At 36.4% G+C, this 22,419-nt stretch overlaps 1 pseudogene; it reads left to right on the top strand.

Moving 5' to 3' along the window:
• Nucleotides 1-11,477: 11,477 nt before the first annotated feature.
• On the top strand, nt 11,478-11,845 carry LOC118002448 (annotated as a pseudogene).
• Nucleotides 11,846-22,419: the final 10,574 nt, after the last annotated feature.

The following is a 22,419-nucleotide window of genomic DNA, read 5'->3' as shown; positions in this document are numbered from 1 at the left end:
GGAAAATATAAGATAGTCTGACAAACTATCCTCTATAATCTGGCAGGGAAGGTTCATTTCCCTCTTAGTCCCCCATGTGGCTGTGCTGGACAGGACAAAATTGAGATTGGGGAAGGTTTTCATTCTCACCACATTTACCTTTTCTGTATGGCATTTTACTTTACTTTCCATCCTTCCAGTACTATCTTGTTATTTCAGATGGTATTTTTGTCTTTCATTTTTCCCTACTGCAGCTTCCTTGCCTAAACAAGAGAGGTTAAATTTTATTGAATCCTACTTTATGTTAACTCTGCTTACATTTTAAACCATGTTTATTGTAAAACACAGATACAGAAAATCACCCAAATCAAATGTATGGCTTAATGAATTATTATAGGGTAAGCATCACCCAGGACAAGAAATAGAACTTTCTCAGCTACCCGAGAAGCCCCTTCTATTTGCACCATCCCAATTATAGCCCTTTTCTCCTGCCATTATCCTGACTTTTATAGTAATGTCTTCCTTGCGTTTTTCTTTTTATAGTTTTGTCACTAAATATGTATCATTAGACACTAGAATTTAATTTACAGTTTTGAAAATTTGACATGATTTTAAGTCTTTAAAACATCTCTATGTTCCTCTTCCGCCTCTTTCATTTCCTTGCAATATATCTGTTGAAAAACCTGGGAAATTTGGCATGTAGAATTTCCCACTGTCTGGATTTTGATGATGCTATCCTTGTGGCACAGTTCAATATGTTTCTTTGTTATGGATATTTTTTGCCCATTGTCTATTAAACCCAGAGGGTGGATCTGACTTAGGCTTGATTCTTTTGACAAATCTGTGCATAGTATTTGGTATGATTATAAGAAGTACAAGCCTAGTTTTCTCTCTTTTTGTAATTTTAGCAATCATTGATGTTGAATGCCTATATAAATTATTCATTGGCATTTGTAAATGTTGTTTTGTAATTCTACCATTTCTTTTTTTCACTTATTAGAATATTTTTATAAAGAAACACTTCCTTTCCTCTCCCATTTGAATACCTAATGGTACAGTCCATATAAGAAAAGCTAGATAAATGTTCCTTTCCCTCCCTTTATTTACTAGTTTTTAAGGTAATGAGTGTTTTTCTCTATCATCATCAGAAGGTGACCAGTGTTTAAAATATTATTATGAATTCATGAATTTGAATACAGTTGACAGATTTCAACTCATTGCAATTTGTATCATTGTTGAAACTCACATTCTATGTGATTAACCCTATTTAATCTTTATGTTACTAGTCACTATTATCTAGCTAGGGATGGCCTTTTCAATAACTGAGTCTTTTTTTAATAGATTTAATTCTTTCATCTTCTATTCCTCCTACAGAATGTAAGCAACTTTATGTAATATAAGTGTTGCAATAAAAGAAACATATGTTTATTGTGAAAACTATTTAAAAATTAAAAGAGGGATGTCTGGATGGCTCAATTGGTTAAGCGTCCAACTCTTGGTTTTGGCTCCGGTTGTGATCTCATGGGTTGTGAGATGGAGTCTAGAGTCTGCGTAAAGATTCTTTCCCTTTGCCCCTCCCCCTACTTGTGCGCATGCGTGCTCTCTCACTCTCTCAAATAAATAAATCTTTAAGAAAATTAAAAAAAATAAAATCAACTTATAACTCACCACTCAAAACTATCCACTGTCACATTTTGGTCAATAACCTTTCAGAATTTTCTATGCATAATATATAGACTTGAAATCTTACTCTTTGTTCTATTTTATGATATATATGATGCATTTATTTTCATGTGAATAAATATAGACTACCTCATTACTTTTAATGTATGGATACAAATTAGTGGACATTTAGTTTCTATTTTTCCATCAAAAATAATGCTACTGAATAGTCACTGAAAATAATGCTATAAGAAATAATTGCTTTTGTATTAGAGATGCAGGACATTTCCTGCCCCAACCATATATCTTTAGAAATTTCTGAATAGGCATGGAAACAAGACATTACATCAACCCCTCCCCTCACAACTGGGGTATTAATTAAGGGTTTTATCAGGCAGCTTAACCCAAAGTGATGAGATGAGTAGTAGCATTCAGATTTCTTGCTTAACAATTAGGAATTGTGAAGTAATAAACTGTGCTAGTTACTGATAATTTAAGTTGGGGACTGTAGTATATTATCCATATTTGACCATGTGCATCTTGAAGTTTACAAAGAAATAACAAGTAGATTGAATGAGGAAAAAAAATACAGCAGACATACAGAGCACCTACGGTGTGCCACTCACTGTTATAGTTGCTTGGGATACATCAGTGAATGAAACAATGATCTCTGTTTTCACGGAATGTACATTCTAGAGATGAGAGACAATAAGCAATTGACAATTTAAGTGAACAATATAGCATATTAGAGTCACATGGAAATAAGGAAAAGGAGGGCAGAATAAGGGGGTATGGAACACAGGTTGTAGGGGTGGATCATGTGTCTTTTATGAAACAAATGGAGAAACTCATTGCCCTGGTTCTGGTAACTCTCCAGTTAGTAACTCTAATTTGCATGAATCCTATCCAGCTATACTCATTTATAGTGCTTGGCTTTTGTGACATTTAGGTATCCTTCAATAAATCTTTTTAATTTTAACTAGTTTTACTCTGTTTCTGTTCTTTTCTTTCTTTTTTTTTTTTTTTTTTTGGTGTAGTGTTCTATGATTCATTGCTTGCGTATAACACCCGGTGCTCCATTCAGTATGTGCCCTCTTTAATACCCATCACCAGGCTAAACCATCCCCCCACCCCTCTCCCCTCTAGAAGTTTCTGTTCTTTTCAACTTTGATGAAAACATTCTTATGTACTACTTTTTGGACATAAACTTATGCAATTATTTTTTTAGGATAATTTCCTGTAAGTGGATTACTGGATTAATGAGAATTCATATTCAAATTTTTCAGGTATCTTTTGCCTGAATTTGTGTTTTACCTTCCCAGCTTCCGGTAATATTGAGGGGGATGATAAATGCCCATGTGGCATATTGCCAAACATATAGTACTTTAGACAGGGTCTAGTCAGGAACCAGAAACCACACCAGTCATTTGAGCAGGGGAAATTTGATATAAAGAATTTTTTTATGATTTACAAGATGGGTAACTATTAATAGAGATAAAATAGAACACCAAAATCTATAGAGGTAACATCTCTAGAGAGTGGCTACTATCCTGAGAGCTGAGGGGAAAATCAACAAGGGAGGAACTGCGGGGAAGGTCCTACAGGTCTGAGATTCAGAGCTTTAAGGAGAGGGTGTGGTTGCCACTGGACTGTGCTGTTCACCACTGTGGTGATGAAGGAACTTGCTTTGAAAGCTGAGAGCCGCCATTCTTATGGTGGTCTTTGCTGACAGGCACCTACTCCTGAACTGCCAGGAAAACCACGAGCTGCTGGGGCCGCTGTAAGGTCCTTCTTCCACTTGGAGGTTGGCAGTGTCCCTCCAGGACTCTGGAATGGCTGTATCTAATAGTGAGCCAACTTGCAAAATAGAAATCTAGTCTGCACAGGGAAAACAAAGTGGGTTTGAAGTCGGGAAGCAATACAGTGATACCTACAAATGTGGTCAGTGTGTTCTGACTATAATTTAAATCCATTAACAGAATAGTTTTGATATAATAGAAGATAAGGCAACAAAAATCCTTTTGCTTTTCTCTATACAAAATAGTGTATTTGGGTACAATCCTATTTGATCTGAAGCTATTTTGAGCATGAGAAAAGTTTCTAATATTTAAAAAATTCCATCTTTGGGCTATAATTCTGTATCACCATCTGGCAAAGTGATGGAATGGTTTGTTTCATCATTCAGTTTTACTACCCGAGTGAAAACCAGATAGTGCTTGAGTCCAGAGAGAATTTTATTGATTTAAGTTTAATACTGTGTATTAATCTTGCTGTGAACAGCCTTTCCTACTCATCAGATTCCCTATATGCTGCTTACAATTATTTTCCGTGTATAACCCGCAAGCCTTTTCAAATGCATTTGTCTCATGGGAATCCAAAAGCTCTAGAAACATTGTGGTGTGTATTTCAGTGGTTGCAATTTCAAGGTGCAGCAACACCTGGTAAGACCATCACAATTCATCTGCTGTCTCTTAGGGATGTAGTAAATTTTCCAATGAACTAGGTATTTTTTTTCTTTTCTTTAAAGATTTTTTTAATTTATTTGTTAGAGAGAGAGAGCGTGGGCAAGAGAGAGTGAGTGAGAGTACAAGCAGGGGGAGCTGCAGGCAGAGGGAGAAACAGGCTCCCTGCTGAGCAAGGAGCCCAATGCGGGACTTGATCCCAGGGCACTGGGATCATGACCTGAGCCGAAAGCAGCCGCCCAACCGACTGAGCCACCCAGGCGTCCCTAGATATTTTTTCTGTATTTATTTCTCTTTTTTCCTCCACATTGCACCTGCTCAACAAATTAAAGAAAATTATTCTAAAATGCTATTTGACTACAAGTGTTATTTATATAGAATAGTAATCACTGCTGATTTTTTTTAACGAGTAAAAGCCTTCCTCTTATTAGCATCCTACATTATACTGTCTGAATTCACACTCCCATCATGTCTCACTAGACTATTAGGCTAGCCTACTAAATTGTTGTCCATACTCTATTCTTATGTGCCCCAAATCTGCCCTCCATACTTCATCTCTGAGGTCTTTCCAAAAGACCTGATCTTGTTCCATATCAGCTTTTCTCCAGGGTTTAAAAACTCCCAGTTGCTCCCCAATGACTAAGTTCCTTTGTGACGAGACCATCAACACCAACTGCTCATCCCCTTATATTCTGTACCTTAGTTGCCTGACCCATTGGCCATTTTGCACAAGTGCATGCTATTTTGTACCTACTGGGTTTCTACTTGTCCTTCCAGACTCAGACTAAGGTTTGCCATAAAGATGTTTGGAAAGAGTTCCTTAATCTGTGCCACCAGTGTTTTATTGCAGTACTCATTCAGACATTTCAAATATTTGACCACTTACTGTGTGCAACGGTAGAGAATAGAGAGTGATGAGGTAAAAAGATGGGAGATTTTAGGGAGGATGACTGACTTCTCTGAAGTAATGTTGAACAGAGAGGTCCATGAACAAATGGACTGAATCAAGTGGTTGTCTGGGGGAAGAGCATTTCAGGCATAGGGTAAGTGCAAAGGCCCTGAGGTAGGAATGTGCTTTGGTATAGAAGGAATAACATAGAGAATGTTTGGCAGGAGAAGAGGGAGCAAGGGGGAGTGGTTAGAAACAAGGTTGGATACTGAGGTGGGATGAAGGCAGATCACATAAGACCTTGTAGGCCATGGAAAAGATTTTGGGTTTTATTCTGAGTGAGATGGGATACGCAATATTGTGTAAGAGGATATAGAATTAGGTCCTTCTCCCCCATTTGCTTTCATGGTAGAAAAAAACTAATTCTTTAGAACACAGGAACATGACATTTTTCAGTTAAAATCCTTTTCACTTTTGCAGCAAAACCTGATGGGCAACAGTGGGTTAACCTGCTTTTTTCCCTTTTTGTGTGTAGAAGATATATTTAGGTGAAAGGAAATGATGATTCTTGGAAAAATCAGTTTCTTCTTATGAAATCTCTGAAAATGAAAAAGGCTCACAATTTTTGCAATTTCTTGGAAAATAGCCTATTCAGTAGTAGTTTTTGATCATGTATTAACCCATATTGATCAAATCAAAGTGTCACAATGGCTCATTGTTTTTGTATTGTTTTGCTTTGTTTATCACTTTATGTCTGAATACATGGGCCATATTTGTGATTTAAATTACTCTTTAAAAATTCATAGTAAAACCTTGACAGAGGCAACAAAAATAGAAACAGAAGTATACAATTGTTTTCACTATGGAAAGGACTTTTTTAAGAAGAGAAAAGATCTTTATCGTTTTATAGAATGAATTAATGTTCAATTTGCATGACTTTTGCAACTTAATGGGAATTCTAAAAGTAATATAAGATATAATGTACCTGGAATTTTAACGGACTTTTAAAAAGAAAAAGGATATTTTAAAATCATGGACAGCCTTACGATTAAAACCAAAGTATATGTTAGAAATTGTGTGTGGAGGTCAAGGATATGGAAATCTCAACAGTGCTGTAGTTTGTCCAATCAAAGTTGATATGGTTATGTCATTCAGTTTATATTATGTGGCCTATTCCAGTTTTGATATGAATTTTGGAAGTCCAGCACCAAAACTGAAACTGGAGTCTACCTCTAAAGAGCTATATTTACCTCTTTTGAATAACTGAGGATTTTACATGACTTAACATCTAAACCTACCACACAAATTGGTCAATAAAAAATTTAGTTTTGACAACATCAGAATAACAACAAAAAAGTTCAACCACATAAAACTGTACCAAAGAGATTTTTTTTTTAAGATTATATTTATTTATTTGTGTGAGAGAGAATGAGAGAGAGCACATGAGAGGGGGGAGGGTCAGAGGGAGAAGCATACTCCCTGCCGAGCAGGGAGCCTGATGCGGGACTCAATCCAGGGACTCCGGGATCATGACCTGAGCCGAAGGCAGTCACTCAACCAACTGAGCCACCCAGGCGCCCCTGTACCAAAGAGATTTAAAGTGTATTAGAATCCAATGGGGAAAATGGGTGAAGGGGGGTGGGAAATACAGGCTTGGAATGAGTGTCACAGGAATAAAAGGCATGGCAGGAGGAATACAGTCAATGATATTTTAATAGTGTTGTATGGTGACAGATGGTACACTTGTGGTGAGCATAGCATAATGTATAAACTTGTGGAACCACTATGTTGTACACTGGAAACTAATGTAACATTGTGTGTCAACTATACTCAAATTAAAAAAAAACTTTTAAAATGTACTAAAAGGATAAAAGTAGGGTTCCAATTCAATATAGAGCATAAAGCAACTATGTTTTACAAAAAAATTTCTATGAATAATGCTAATAATGATGATGATAATAATAACTGAGGAAAAAAAAAAAAGAATCCAATGGGAGCACAGATTTTAATGCATGTTCATGTTTCCACTGCCCCAAATCTTATACTCAGTACAAGAAGGTGGTGGTGATGAAATGGGTCTCCCCATATGTTTAAAAGCAATTACACCAAAAAAGGAGAGACAGGATGAACCAGCATGAAACTTTCTCTGAAAGTATTTTAGAGTTGCCCTTCCCTACGCTTATCATATGTTAGATATAGGTTATTCAGTTTTGGATACTTGATGTTTTATCAAAAAGTAGAATATTTCTGTTCTTTTAAAGTCTCATGTTTAAGGCTTCCATACTTCCCAGAATTTCATTAGAGTTCCAGAAGATATTAAATATAAAACTAGATTTTTTTAAATTTTATTTTTTTATTATGTTCAATTAGCCAACATATAATAAATACGTCATTAGTTTTTGATGTAGTGTTCAATGATTCATTTAAAACTAGATTTTTTAAAAACTTGCTGAATTAGTGTTCCATTCATGTTCAAGTTAGACAAAGCCCACATGATCCAACAAACACCATTTCATTAACAGTTCTTTCTGACATTCTTTTGGTCTGTGTGTGTGTATGTGTGTGTGTGTTCTCAAATAACCAAAGAACTTAATATTGAGGAAATAAGAATGATTTGACTTAGCCCATACACTCAGAGTGATAACTTTTGAATAAAGCATAGTGCAGTGGATTTGGCCAGAGAAAAGGACTAACAGAGGGAAAAAGCCCATGTTCAGTCCGCTGTGATGTGGCCCGACTACCTGGTCAGGCTCTGTGTAAGAGTGCCGGGAGTTCCAGATCCTGTTAACTAGCTGTCAAAATACTCCCAGAAAAATTAGCCTGCCTAAATGCTTTTGTTGTGATGTGTTCTAATCCTCCTGTGCCATACTTTGTTCTGGCCTCAAAGTACTTGGGATAGTTTCAGGAAGATTATGGAGACAGAAAACACTTTGCTGGGAAGGTGGCATTGGGGGAGGAGGTGATAGGTTCTGTCTGGTAATTTTGTATCCCAAGGGGCATATTTTTACTATGTCTGTTTAGTCCCCAATTCCCATGATTGTAGTCAAGGAAGTCAGGACAGAAGATTCAGAAAAATTAAAAATGCACAAACAAGTGGTCTCACAAAGAGGCAGTAAAATTCAGGATCTGTGGAAGCCAGGAATGGGAAATTCTTAAAAAAAGAAATTACAATACTCTTGCAAGAGAACTAGTAAGAAGACGCAGGAATGGGATTAATTAAAGAAAGGGAGATATAAATATTGAGAAAGAAATAGTGTAGATGAACAAACATCCAATTTTCTTCACATTCAGTGAAGCTTCCACGGCTGTTTTTCACATTTTGTGACAGAAAAATTTGTCTGTGATATTAGAGCCCCTTACAACAGGAAATGTTCAGACTTTCTGATTCTGCATTTTCTGAACATGGATGGTTCCTCTCACATGGCTTGGCCCTTCAGAGATGTTCTTGTAACTGCATTTCTCCTGCTAATCAACCCGGCAGGCCTTGGAGGTTATTAACACTGGCCTACTTTCATAGTCCTGAGCTGAAGCCACAGGGTATCTAGTTGTATAGAGAAACCCAGACAGAGGAAATGGCAGTGTTTCTATGTCTTTATGGGGAAGAAATCATCCCTGTTAATTAAATGAAGAGTTTGAAAGGTGCTTGGAGAATTGTTTGTAGCTTTCCTGTGGAAAAAGTTTTCTTTGTCATGTCTTTGGAAGTCAAGGCTCCAGTTCAAGTTTTTCCTTTGTGATTTAGAATCTGAACATTTTTTACTAAGGAAAATTAATCTTTGCAATTAAATCTCTAACTATAAATAAAAAACATAGATCTCAAATGTAGATTTGGATTATCTACCCCTCTACTGTTTTAATTAGCGCTTTAAGGAAATGGTTTAGAGATCGAAAGTGGTGACATATATCATGGTCAAAAGCCCAATTTTTAAGTGGATTTTTAACTGTCATCTGTGTGATCTTCCTTGATTATTTGCTACAAATTCTGGGGGTTGAGAATGGTGTCTACAATTAACTAGGGCACAATTAGTGAGCCTACCACTCCTTTAGTCTGTGTGTTGCTGCCGAGTTGCTGGCTTGTTTAGAGTGCATTACCATTTTGTCCATTAAGGAGAATAGAAGGACAGCTCTGGGATCCCAAAGTAAGTCTTCCACTATTTGCTAAACAATGGAAAGAGCTTACATTTTGGAGCCAAAGCTGGGTTCACATTTCTGCCTGACCTCTTTTCTTTTGTGTGGATCCTAGGATGGTTGCTTATTTCTTCAACCTTCATTAGAAATATGAGAATTTTGTACACTGGTTGTGTCATCTGAGATGCTGCTATGCACCTGATAGGCAATTTTTAAATAATAGATACTTTAGTATTTAGGCATTGATTAATAAAATATTGTCACTTTGAATCTTAGAATTGAAATCATCTAGTGTTTATATACATCTTCATTCTTGACTCAGGTACTTAAGGATTCAGGCATTTGGAAGAGATGTATTTACTAGGTCTTCAAATTATTTGCATGCAAGTTTTCACAGAGAAGGCATTAAATTGCATTTTGAGCACTCATTATCTCCAAGGTCATCTTCTCAAACCACCCCTTCTCCCCAATATACTACTTATCAGGGAGAACTACATATGTTGCACTCTGATTTTTCTCTGCACTGTTGTAGTTATTGCACAAAATGTTGCTGACCTCTCTTTCTTCATCCTCTACCTCAGAACTCAATACAAACATATGTCCACCACCCTTACTCCACTTACCCAGTAGACTGATAACTTCTCTCTTTCATAGTCTCTAACTAAGCCCTCCTTTGCATTTAGAGTCCCTAAGTTAAACTCACTCTCCCCTGGCTGTTGTCACCCACATTGGTATAAATAGTAATTGTTCAAGGTCACATAAGATTACCTTTTTAATAGCCTTTAATTCTTCCAGCTGTTTTATAACTTGGATCCTTCCAGAGACTTTTAAAGTTGCCAGGATTCTTTTTACCTGAATGTTTAAAATACGCGAAACAAAAATTTCAAACAAAAATACACTGAAGAATCTTCATATTAAAATCATTTGTTTCTGATGTTGCAATTATGTATCATGCTTCAACTAAGTAGTAAATGTATAAATAAAGATGCCTGTTTTTGTAGTGCTTTAAGAAATAGAATAAAATTAACAAGAAAATCAATTCTAGTTATTGATCAGACTCTGGAAAGGGTCTGTATAAAGCAGGGGTTGGCAAACAATAGCCTGTCAAATCTGGCCCACTGTCTCTGTAGGGCTTGCAATCTAAGAATGGTTTTTACATTTTTAAGTGGTTGAGAAAACATCAAAAGTAGAATAGTATTTTTTTTAAAGTAGAATAATATTTCACAATACATGAAAATAATATAAACCCCAAATTTCAGTATCATAACTAGAGTTTTGTTGGAACACAGCCAGTGTCATTTGTTTACATTGTCTGTGGTTGCTCCTGGGCTATATCGGTAGAGTTCAATGGTTGCAACAGAGATTGTTATGTATGGTCTGCAAAGCCTAAAATATTTACTAGCTGGCCCCTTATAGGGAAAGCTTTCTGGCCTCTGGTCTAAAGCCTTCCCTATAGGGAATGTCATTTATCTATTTTATGATTTATATTATACTTCCTAAGTGTTTAGGCTTCTTCCATGTTATTAAATGATTTGTCTAACAACCAATGTAAGTGGCAGAGCTTGGGTTTCACATATCTTCTCAACAAGACCAACATTTTACATTTAATGAAAAAAAAAATAGTGTTCATGTTGGAAGAAAAATGTGTATTTTAAACATATACAATAATTTTTCTCTTTCAACTACCCAATAGGATTTATTTAGACCTAGGGATTTTCCAAGTAATTTATAAAGACCTTATCCTTGGATTATTTACAATATAATAGATTGGGGAATAAATACATTTATGAAATAGCTGGTGAAATACAGAGTGAATCCATGATATCAAGCTACAGATTTTGTACACACATGCACAGTGAAGGCAGCAGAAAGGTTAGTATGAAATGGGGTTAACCTGGAAAAGAGTTAAAGAGTAGTATTTCCCTTCTAACTTTTGTGATGTATGCTTTTAAATTTTGTCACAAAGATTCAAAATGACATCAAACATAAAATGGAAACTGTTAGATAAACTGGGATAAATCAATTTTGTGTATTTTCTTTTATACTAATTTCTGAATAAATGGTATTCAATAAATGGCAGTTATCATTAGTATATGATATTTTCAGTGGAAAACAGATTGAAAATTCCTGTAGGTAGGGAAAGAATATTTGAAGAGTAAATGACTAATTTTATAAATATATGTATATATATATATATTTATATGGAAAACTTTGATCATCTTATAATTAGGCATTGGTTATCTTCTTTTGGCTGAAAGCCTGATGTGGTATAAAAAACTGTACTGTGGGCGGGTGGTCGCAGCAGCTGAGGGGGCGGCCGTGGGAGCAGAAAGAGCATCAGCTCTGGGCGGCCCAGCTTCGCAAATGTTCTCTGTGGACCGTGTATCACGGCGGCCGGCAGGCACCGGCATGCGCCCGCCCCGCGGCCGTGATGCCCAGGAGGAGGGTCAGTTCCGCCAAGGGGATGGCAAAGGAGGTCTCCAAGAGGAGATCAGCAACGTTGTCAGCCACATTGGCTCCTGCAAAAGTGGAAACGAAGCCAAAAAAGGTGGCGGAAAGGATCAATCTTCAGACAAGTGCAAATAAAGGGGAAAAGAGGAGCAATGGGAAAACAGGATAAAGCGGCTACCCAAGAAACAAAGACTTACCTGCAGAAAATGGAGAAACTAAAAATGAGGACAGTCCAGTCTCTGATAAAGCAGAAGAGAAAGAAGCCAAGTCTAATTAATATCATATACCATGTCTTACCAGTGTTCCCTGTCCCCTTCTTGTACAATCCAGAGGAACATTTCTATTAACTATTTTGTAAATGCAAGTTTTTTAGTAGCTCTAGAAACATTTTTAAGGCGGGAATTCCTCCTCATCCCACTTTTTAAATGTAAATGCTTTTTTTTTTTTTTTAAGAGGGGAAATCATTTGCTGTTTATTTCATTTTTGGTACACCCAGAAAATAGTGGGATATTGAATATGAGAGGCTCTGATTGTCTTGGGTGTCATCTCAACATCCTATAGATGAGGTAGTTTTTATGTCCTATAATACTAAGCATACTAAATGGCAATTTGGAGTCAGTCGTGCATTTACTATGTCTTGGACATTTTAAATTATTTCTATTCCCGTGTTGTTTTTGGTAGAATTGTTTCCTAAAGAAAACCACGCCTTTATCTTGGCTCTCCCTGTCAGAATTTTGTGTGCTCTGAAATGTCTTAGTCATGGTAGTCCAGTTACTAGTTTTACTAGTAACTTAGTTAATGTGCTGTGCAAGACTGAAAATTTGTGTGTATACTATATTAAATTGTGAATTAATGGGACTAAAAATGTAACAGTGCATCAACAGTTGAAGATATTGGTACTTGATATACTGTTAAGGAAAATTTGCCTCCAAATTTTAGGCTGGAAGGTCATGGAAAAGCTTTTAGAAAAGAATCACAGCTATGTGATTTTTTAGATTTTCGGTACATACATTAAGAATTGTGTACAGGGGCACCTGGGTGGCTCAGTTGGTTGAGGGACTGCCTTCGGCTCAGGTCATGATCCTGGAGTCCCAGGATCGAGTCCCGCATCAGGCTCCCTGCTCAACAGGGAGTCTGCTTCTCCCTCTGACCCTCCTCCCTCTCATGCTCTCTGTCTCTCATTGTCTCTCTCGCAAATAAATAAAATCTTAAAAAAAAAAAAAAAGAATTGTGTACAAATTGAAATGTCTGTATTGATCCTCGAACAACCAAAAAAACCTCAATTATAAAAAAACTGTACTGTGATGTAGCAACAAATATTATAAAAGCTTTTTATTAAGAATAATTTGAAAAATATGCAAAAGTAGAGAGAATGGTATAATGAGCACTTTGTGTAGCCATCACCCAGCATCAACAATTATCATTTTCGTTTTTAAACACCCCCACCACTGGATTATTTTAAATTATGTGCCTGAAAATGGTGCCTATATGGATCTCGAAAAGGTAACCGCTTAAAAAAATAACATTATCACAATTAAAAATAATATTAAGTCAGCATCCAAATAAAGGACATACATTTGAAATTAGTTACTATGTCTTTAAATCTGTAATTTCCCTGTCCCTCTTTTTTGTCCATGAAATATTTGTTGAAGAAACCAGGGCATTGGCCCTGTAGACTTTCCTGCATTATTAATTTTGCTGATTGCACCACACTGGCATTATCTAACATGTTCCTTTGTCTCCTGTATTTACCTTAAAAGGTATTTGGAAATAGAGGATTGATGAAATTCATGTTCAATTTTAGAACAAGAATACTTCATAGGAGGATCCATCAGGAGGCCAAAGAATATTGTGTGTCTTTCTTTTTATGATTTAGAGGACTTGATCATTGCCTAGATCCATTATTTCATTAGGGTGACATTATAATTCCATCATTCCTTTTTAACTTATTAGTTGGAAAACTTCTCGAAAGGGAAGCTTTTCCTCATCTTCTCACATACACACACATATTAAGCATACTTCTTTGATTATTTTTTCAATCAATTGAAGTTACTATTATTATTGCTTAAGATATTCCATTTTTAAAAAAATATTGCATTTTTGGATAGTGGGAATTTAGCTACAAAATTTTAAATATTTTTAAAAGGTTCCCTTAATTTATGTCACGAGAGTTTCTGCATGTGATTTTTGTTTAAAGTTTAATTTAAATAGTTTTAATGCTTTTTCTTTATACATGCAATGAATTCTTCAGTGCTTATCATTATTCAACAGAGAATTAAACCTTTCTTTTTTTTTTTTTAAAGATTTTATTTATTTATTTGACAGAGAGAGAGAGAGCAAGCGAACACACAAGCACGGGGAGCAGCAGAGGGAGAAGGAGAAGCAAGCTGTCCGCTGAGCTGGGAGCCCAATGTGGGGCTCGATACAAGGACCCTGGGATTGTGACCTGAGCCAAAGGCAGACGCTTAACCAACTGAGCCAACCAGGTGCCCCGAGAATTAAACCTTTCAATTTGAGTTTTGTGCTAGAGATGGCAATCTCCATCCTTCTTCTAAGAGCAGCCCTTCTTGAGTCCTGTAATCATGTCACCTGGGATGAGGCTCCCTGCTTGTCTCTGCCCCCTCACCATTTTTTTTCTTATTTGATGTAGCTTAAAGAAGTTGCTTGCAACCAAAAAAGGCTAAGACAGACAGAAATGTTCCTGTCAATAAACACTAGGTTGAAAATAAAGAGATTTGGTTCTTGCTCTGACTCTGGCACTAAGTAAGATACAATTTATCAAATTGGTCTAAATCAGCATATTCCCCAATGATATCCCTCAAAACCATAATTCTGTGGGATCCTTTGTAAAAGAGTTTCTTGTTCAAATAAATTTGGGAATATTACCTATAATTTCCCTGTCTTGGTATGTCACTAGGCCTGTTAGCATAAAAAGTTCTGAGAATTTTACAGGAAAGAAATCCATTTAACTTGGTATAACTGTGTGGTTTCCTAAGCCTACCTGGGCACAAAATCATTAACACTACTATCTTGTGCCTCTGAGTTCCAAGGTGCACTCTGTGGGAAATGTTGGAATAGCTAATGTCCAGGTCTCTCTTAATTCTGAAAGTTGGATTGTCATGACTAACTGTGTCAGAAATCAAATTTTCTTTCTTCGGTGTGGAACCTGTCCTCTTCTGTCTTCCTCTGCTCAATCATTGAAGCTGACTTTATCTCATCCCAATTATCCTAGGGAAAAATATTCTCGGATATCAGACTTCAGATTGGATGTGAATTTTGGTTGCAATCATTTTCTGAAGAGACCTAGAGAACAGGAGGTCTGGCTTTGTCAAAATAGATAAAAGATTCTTAGGAAGATTAGTGTAGTATTGGAGTATTAGATAATTAACTTAGAAAAATGAGAATTTGAAGTCATACAAAATAGAGATTAAAACCTAAAACAGGGCAGTCATCATGGAAATAGAAAATGGAAGAATGAAGTTACTCCTTATCAACTGGGGGGATTTTGACTCCAGCACACATATTTAACATCACCAGGGCTTTTGGTTTATGGACCTGGGAACTATCTGGCACTGGCTCCGCCACTAAATGGGTCACCCTCAGTAAATCATATGGGCCACAGCTTCTTTATGTGCAAAGTGAGAGTGTCCCCTTCTGTTCTACATCAGTTATCCCTATGAAACGTATTTAAAAAGAATTTAAAAAGAATCTGAGCTTTGTATACTATTGTTGTATGGAGAAACAAAGTAAAACAGATTTTCCTTCTTTTCAAGTATTTGTATTCTCAAGAATCAATTTAGCTTAAAATATGGGCTGGAATTTTCCTGAAGATATTGGTAATGTGCTTGGTGAAAACAGTGTGGTGTTGGGAAAGGAGGTTAGAATTAAAAGAAGGATGTGATAGAGCTCTATAAATCATTTTTTCCCCAAATATACTAATGAACAAATAATAGCAACAGGGCAATACAGCAAATATTCTGAATATAAATCATTTGGATTATTTGCAGAAATTATTAAAAACAGAAAACACAAGAATAGGCAACAGCAGGTCAAGAACATGGACTCTGGGACAAGTAGAGCATTTGAGATAGTTTTCTACAGTGTGAGAAAGACCTTATGGGCAGGCTGGGGACATCATTTCAGATTTTTATTTTCAATTCCCAGCATGTTCTTTTAGTAACCTTTTTCTTTTTAATTGCATTTTCATTTTACCCAAACCAACAGCTTCAGAATTACTGTGCTTTTCGTTTCATGCAGTCAGTTTGCAAATAGAGCATGTCTGGGTTCTTCTGTGGCAAAGAGAATTAAAAAAAAAAAGTTAACTTTGATTCTGTGACAAAATGTCTGTAGACACAGCAAAACTAGTCATGGTCCTACACTAAGTGGCTTTATTAAGCTATCTGATCATGCTTTAAAACTCCCTAAAAATATTTACTAGCTGGAAGCAATCAAGGGTAAATGACCTTAATGGATACATCTAGTAGAGAACTAGATACTCTAGTGGACTTGAGGAAACAAAAGTAGTCCAAGTATTCAGTGGTACTAAATAGAGCTACCAATTTTTTATTTCTTACCTCAGGCCTGCAAAACTATTGCATAAAGCGAGTAGTATCCACTTTTAATATGGTATTTGCAATTCAAATGTTTTTCTTCCTCAATTTTAACCTGCAGTTGCAAACACCACATTCCTCTTTTGCTTGTCATATCCTCAGGGTTTTGTTCTGCCAAATTGTTGGCTCACTACTTTTCATGGTAATTTATAGAACCCAGTTCACTTTGTGTCACCACAGGTTGTAAATGAAAATGGAAACAATTTGCTCTTAAATCTTTCTGAAACAAAATGCAAATAACATATTGAAACAAACTAAAGCTATTTAAAAGAACAGTGCAGTAATTGTAGGGGTTTTATTACAACAAACTTCTTTTTTCTTAATAGTCTCTCTCTGTCAGAGGATATCCTTCTTTCTGTATTTAAATTAAGATACTTTCTCTTAGGAACTTTTTATCTATTTCTATTTTTCCCAATTAGTTAGCATCAAGCCTCTGGATTGTGGTGGTGGAGTTATTCCTGAGGATTTGCAAATCTATCTGTATACCAAGTATTGTCACTACACTGAATAACCTGTTTTTCATATTGATGGACCATCTATTTTTATTTATTCATATATTTTTTAATGTTTCAAGGTTTTATTTAAATGCTAGTTAAAAAATAGTATAATATTAGTTTGAGGAATAGAACTTAGTGATTCATCAGTTACATACAGTACCCAGTGCTCATCACATCAAGTGCCCTCCTTAATACCCATCACTCATTTAGCCCATCTCCCTACCCACCTTCCTTCCAGCGACCCTCAGTTTCTTCTCTATAGTTAAAAGTCTCTTACGGTGTGCCTCCCTCTCTTTTTTTCCCCCTTCCCCTATGTTCATCTGTGTTGTTTCTTAAATTCCACATATGAGTGAAATCATATGGTATTCGTCTTTTTCTGACTGACTTATTTCACTTAGCATAATACACTCTAGCTTTATCCATGTCATTGCAAATGGTAAAATTTCATTCTTTGTGATGGCTGAGTAATATTCCATTATATATATATATCAGTTCTTCTTTATTCATTCATCAGTTGATGGACATTTGGGCTCTTTCCATAATTTGGCTATTGTTGATAATGCCGCAATAAGCACTGGAGTATATGTATCCCTTTGAATCAGTATTTTTGTGTTCCTTGGGTAAATACCTAATAGTGCAATTGCCAGATCATAGGGTAGTTCTATTTTTAACTTTTTGAGGAAACTTCATGCTGTTTTCCAGAGTGACTTCACCAGTTTGCATTCCCACCAACAATGTAAGAGGGTTCCCCTTTCTCCGCATACTCCCCAATATTTGTTGTTTCCTATACTGTTAATTTTAGCCTTCTGACAGGTGTGAGGTGGTATCTCATTGTGGTTTCGGTTTGTATTTCCCTGATGCTGAGTGATATTGAGCACTTTTTCATGTGTCTCTTGGCCATTTGGATGTCTTCTTTGCAGAAATGTCTGTTCATGTCTTCTGCCCATTTATTGATTGGATTATTCTTTGGGTGCTGAATTTGATAAGTTTTTTTTTATAGATTTTGGATACTAGCCCTTTATCTAATATATCATTTGAAAGTATCTTCTCCCATTCTGTCCGTTGTCTTTTGGTTTTGTCAACTGTTTCCTTTGCTGAGCAAAAGCTTTTTATCTTGATGAAGTCCCAATAGTTCATTTTGCCTTTGTTTCCCTTGCCTTTGGAAACGTGTCTAGCAAGAAGTTCCTGTGGCCAAGGTCAAAGAAGTTCCTGCCTGTGTGCCTGTGTTCTCCTTTAAGATTTTGATGGATTCCTATCTCACATTTAGGTCTTTCAACCATTTTGAGTCTATTTTTTGTGTATGGTTTAAGGAAATGGTCCAGTTTCATTCTTTTGCATGTGGCTGTCCAATTTTCCCAACACCATTTGTTGAAGAGACTGTCTTTTTTCCATTGGACATTCTTTCCTGCTTTGTCGAAGATTAGTTGACCATAGAGTTGAGGGTCCATTTCTGGTTTCTCTATTCTGTTCCTTTGATCTATGGGTCTGTTTCTGTGCCAGTGCCATACTGTCTTGATGATGACAGCTTTGTAATAGAGCTTAAGGTCTGCAATTGTGATGCCTCCAGGTTTGCTTTTCTTTTTCAATATTGCTTTGGCTATTCCAGGTCTTCTGTGGTTCCATACAAATTGTAGGATTGTTTGCTCTAGGTCTGTGAAAAATGTTGTTGGTATTTTGATAGGGATTACATTAAATGTGTATGTAGATTGTGTTGGGTAGTATAGACATTTTAACAATATTTGTTCTTTCAGTACATGAGCATGGACTTTTTCCCATTTCTTTGTGTCCTCTTCAATTTCTTTCATAAGTGTTCTATAGTTTTCAGAGTACAGATATTTTACTACTTTGGTTGGTTTATTCCTAGGTATCTTACAGTGTTTGGTGCAATTATAAATGGGATCAATTCCTTGATATCTTTTTCTGCTGTTTCATTATTGGTGTACAGAAATGCAACAGATTTCTGTTTGTTGATTTTGTATCCTGCAACTTTACTGAATTCATGTACCTCTTCTAGCAATTTTTTGGTGGAGTCTTTCAGGTTTTCTACAGAGAATATCATGTCATCTGGGAATAGTGAAAGTTTAAATTCTTCCTTGACAATTTGGATGCCTTTTATTTCTTTTTGTTTTCTGATTGCTCAGGCTAGGACTTCCAGCACTATGTTAAATAACAATGGTGAGAGTGGACATCCCTGTCTTGTTTCTGACTGTAGAGGAAAAGCTCTCAGTTTTCCCCACTGAAGATTATATTGACTGTGGGTCTTTTATACATGGCCTTTATGATGTTGAGGTATGTTCCCTCTATCCCTACTTTGTTGAGGGTTTTTATCAAGAATGGATGCTGTATTTTGTCAAATACTTTTCCTGCCTGTATTGAAAGGATCATATGGTTCTTATCCTTTCTTTTATCAGTGCAATATATCATGTTGACTAATTTGAGAATATTGAGTCAGTTTTGCAGCCCAGGAATAAATCCCACTTGATTGTGGTGAATGATTCTTTTAATGTACTATTGGATTTGATTTGCTAGTATTTTGTTAAGAATTTTTGCATCCATATTCATTAGGAATATTGGCCCATATTTCTCCTTTTTACTGGGGTCTTTGGTTTTGGAATCAAGGTAATGCTGGCCTCATAGAATGAGTTTGGAAGTTTTCCTTCCATTTCTATTTTTTGGAACAGTTTGAGAAGAATAGGTATTAACTTTCCTTTAAATGTTTGGTAGGATTCCCCTGGGAAGCCATCTGGCCTTGGACTTTTGTTTGTTGGGAGATTTTTGGTTACTGATTCAATTTCCTTGCTGGTTAAGAGTCTGTTCAAATTTTCTATTTCTTCCTGTTTCAGTTTTGGTAGTTTATATGTTTCTAGGAATTTATCCATTTCCTCCAGATTGCTCAATTTGTTGGCATATAATTTTTCATAATATTCTCTTGTAATTGTATTTTTGTGGTGTTGGTTGTGATCTCTCCTCTCTCATTTGTGATTTCATTTATTTGGGTCCTTTATCTTTTCTTTTTGATAAGTCTAGCTAGGGGGTTATCAATTTTATTAATTCTTTTGAAGAACCTGCTCCTAGTTTCATTGATCTGTTCTACTGTTTTTTGTTTGTTTCTATATCATTTATTCCTGCTCTAATCTCATTATTTCCCTTCTTCTCTTGGCATTAGGCTTTATTTGCTATTCTTCTTCTAGCTCCTTTAGATGTAAGGTTAGGTTGTATATTTGAGATTTTTCTTACCTCTTGAGGCAGGCCTATATTACAAAATACTTCCCTCTTGGGACCACCTTTGCTGTGTCCCAAAGGTTTTGGATTGTCATGTTTTCATTTTCATTTGCTTCCATGTATTTTTTAAATTTCTTCTTTAATTTTCTGGTTAACCCATTCATTCTTTAGTAGGATGTTCTTTAACTTCCATGTATTTCTGGTCTTTCCAAATTCTTTCTTGTGGTTGATTTCAAGTTTCATAATGTGGTTAGAACATATGTGTGGTATAATCTCAGTCTTTTTGTACTTGTTGAGGCATGATTTGTAACCTAGTATGTGATCTATTCTGGTGAATGTCCTATGCGCACTTATAAAGAATGTGTATTCAGCTGCATTAGGATGAATGTTCTGAATATATCTGTGCAGTCTATCTGGTCCAGTGTCATTCAAAGCCATTGTCTCCTTGTTGATCTTCTGCTTAGATGATCTGTCCATTGCTGTAAATGTTAAAATCCCCTACTATTATTGTATTATTATCAATGAGTTTCTATATGTTTGTTTTTAATTGTTTTATATATTTGGGTGCTCCCAAGTTGGGGGCAGGAATATTTACAATTATTAGATCCACTTGTTGGATAGAACCCTTTGTTGTGATATAATGCCCTTCATCTCTTGTTACAGTCTTTGGTTCAAAATCTAATTTGTCTTATATAAATATGGCTATTCCGGCTTTCTTCTGATGTCCATTAGCATGATAAATGGTTCTCCATCCCCTCACTTTCAATTTGCAGGTGTCTTTAGGTCTAAAATGAGTCTCTTGTAGGCAGCATATAGAAGGGTGTTTTTGTTGTTTTTTTAAATCCATTTTGATACTTTATGTCTTTTGAATGGAGCATTTCATCCATTTACATTCAGAGTGATTATTGATAGATATGAATTTAGTGCCTGTTAAGTCATTGTTTCTGGAGATTATCTCTGTTCCTTTCTAGTCTTTGTTGCTTTTGCTCTTTTTTCCCACTCAAAGAGTCCCCTTTAATATTCCTTGCAGGGCTGGTTTAGTGGTCACAAATTCCTTTAATTTTTGTTTGTCTGGGAAATTTTGTCTCCTTCTATTCTAAATGACAGCTTTGTTGGATAGAGTATTCTTGGTTGCAGATCTTTCCCATTCAGCACATTGAATATATCATGCCACTCTCTTCTGAGACTTCTGCTGTTAACCTTATTTGTATTTGCTTGTAAGTTAGGGATTTCTTTTCCTTTGGTGCTTTTAGGATTTTTTCCTTATCTCTGTATTTTTCAGATTTTACTATGATATGCATTGGTGTTGGCCTGTTTTGTTGAATTTGATGGGAGTTCTCTGTGCCTCCTAGATTTGGACATCTGTTTCCTTCCTCAGATTAAGGAAGTTTTCAGCTATAATTTCCTCAAATAAACCTTTTGCCCCTTTCCCTCTCTCTTCTTCTTCTGGGACTCCTATGATACAAATGTCGTTATGCTTTATGTAGTCACTGAGTTCCCTAAGTCTACATTTATGATCCAATATTTTTCTGTCTCCCTTTTGTTCAGCTTCATTAATTTCTATAATTTTATCTTCTCTATCACTTATTTGTTCTTCTGCTTATTCCATCCTTGTGGTCATTACATCTAGTTGGTTTCACATCTTGGTTATAGTATTTTTTCTTTTGGCCTAACTAGTTTTTAGGTCTTCTATCCTAGTGATAAGGTGCTCCCTGGTGTCTTCTATGCTTTCCTCAAGTCCAGCTAGTATCCTTATGATTGTTGTTTTAAATTCTGGATCAAGCGTATTACTTATATCTGTTTTGATTAGATCCCTGGCCATGACCTTTCCTTGTTCTTTCTTTTGGGATGAATTCCTCCATCTTGTCATTTTTCTAGGTCTCTGTCTTCTACGTGTTAGGAAAGCCTGCTATGTTTCCTGCTCCTGAGAGTAGTGGCTTTATTAAGAAGAGGTCATATACTCTTCAGGGCCTGGTGCTTCAGGAAGTGTTTCTGGTGTATGCTGTGTGCACTCTGCTACTGTGTTTTGGCTGCTCTTTCCCTCAGGTCAGTCCTCTGCAGAGTTTCTCCTTGCCTACAGTGGGGACTGTTTGGACCTTGTCTGGAGTGTGGCAAGTTTTAACTAGGTGTGCTCTTGTCTGCTTGTTAAAAGAGGCCTGATTCTATTTCCACTAGAGCTGAAGATTTGCAGCACACTATGGTCAGTAGATTTGGTGCATACCAGGGGTTTGTGCTGGTCTTCTGGGGATGGCCCCCTGCTCTGGTTCTCAAACACACTTGCCCTAGTCAAGAAGCACCTGCAGAGGAAGGGGCTTGGTGTAAGTGGCTCAGGTGTCCACTGTTGTCACTGTGCTACTCACTGAAGTCAGTCTCTGCTGATGGGTGGGACAGAAAAATGGCACCTGCCCTCTCCCTCATCCCCGGAGAGGGGAGTCTTCACCCACCACTATCCAGGAAGCTCTCAGAGAAGAGTGAAAAATCTCCCCTCATTTGTCCCAGGTGTCCCTCAGATCCCTGCCTTC

This window comes from Mirounga leonina, unplaced genomic scaffold (assembly GCF_011800145.1).
Source record: "Mirounga leonina isolate KUSES-001 unplaced genomic scaffold, KU_Mleo_1.0 Mir_82, whole genome shotgun sequence".
Lineage (NCBI taxonomy): Eukaryota > Metazoa > Chordata > Mammalia > Carnivora > Phocidae > Mirounga > Mirounga leonina.
This window is presented reverse-complemented; position numbering and strand designations above follow the sequence as displayed.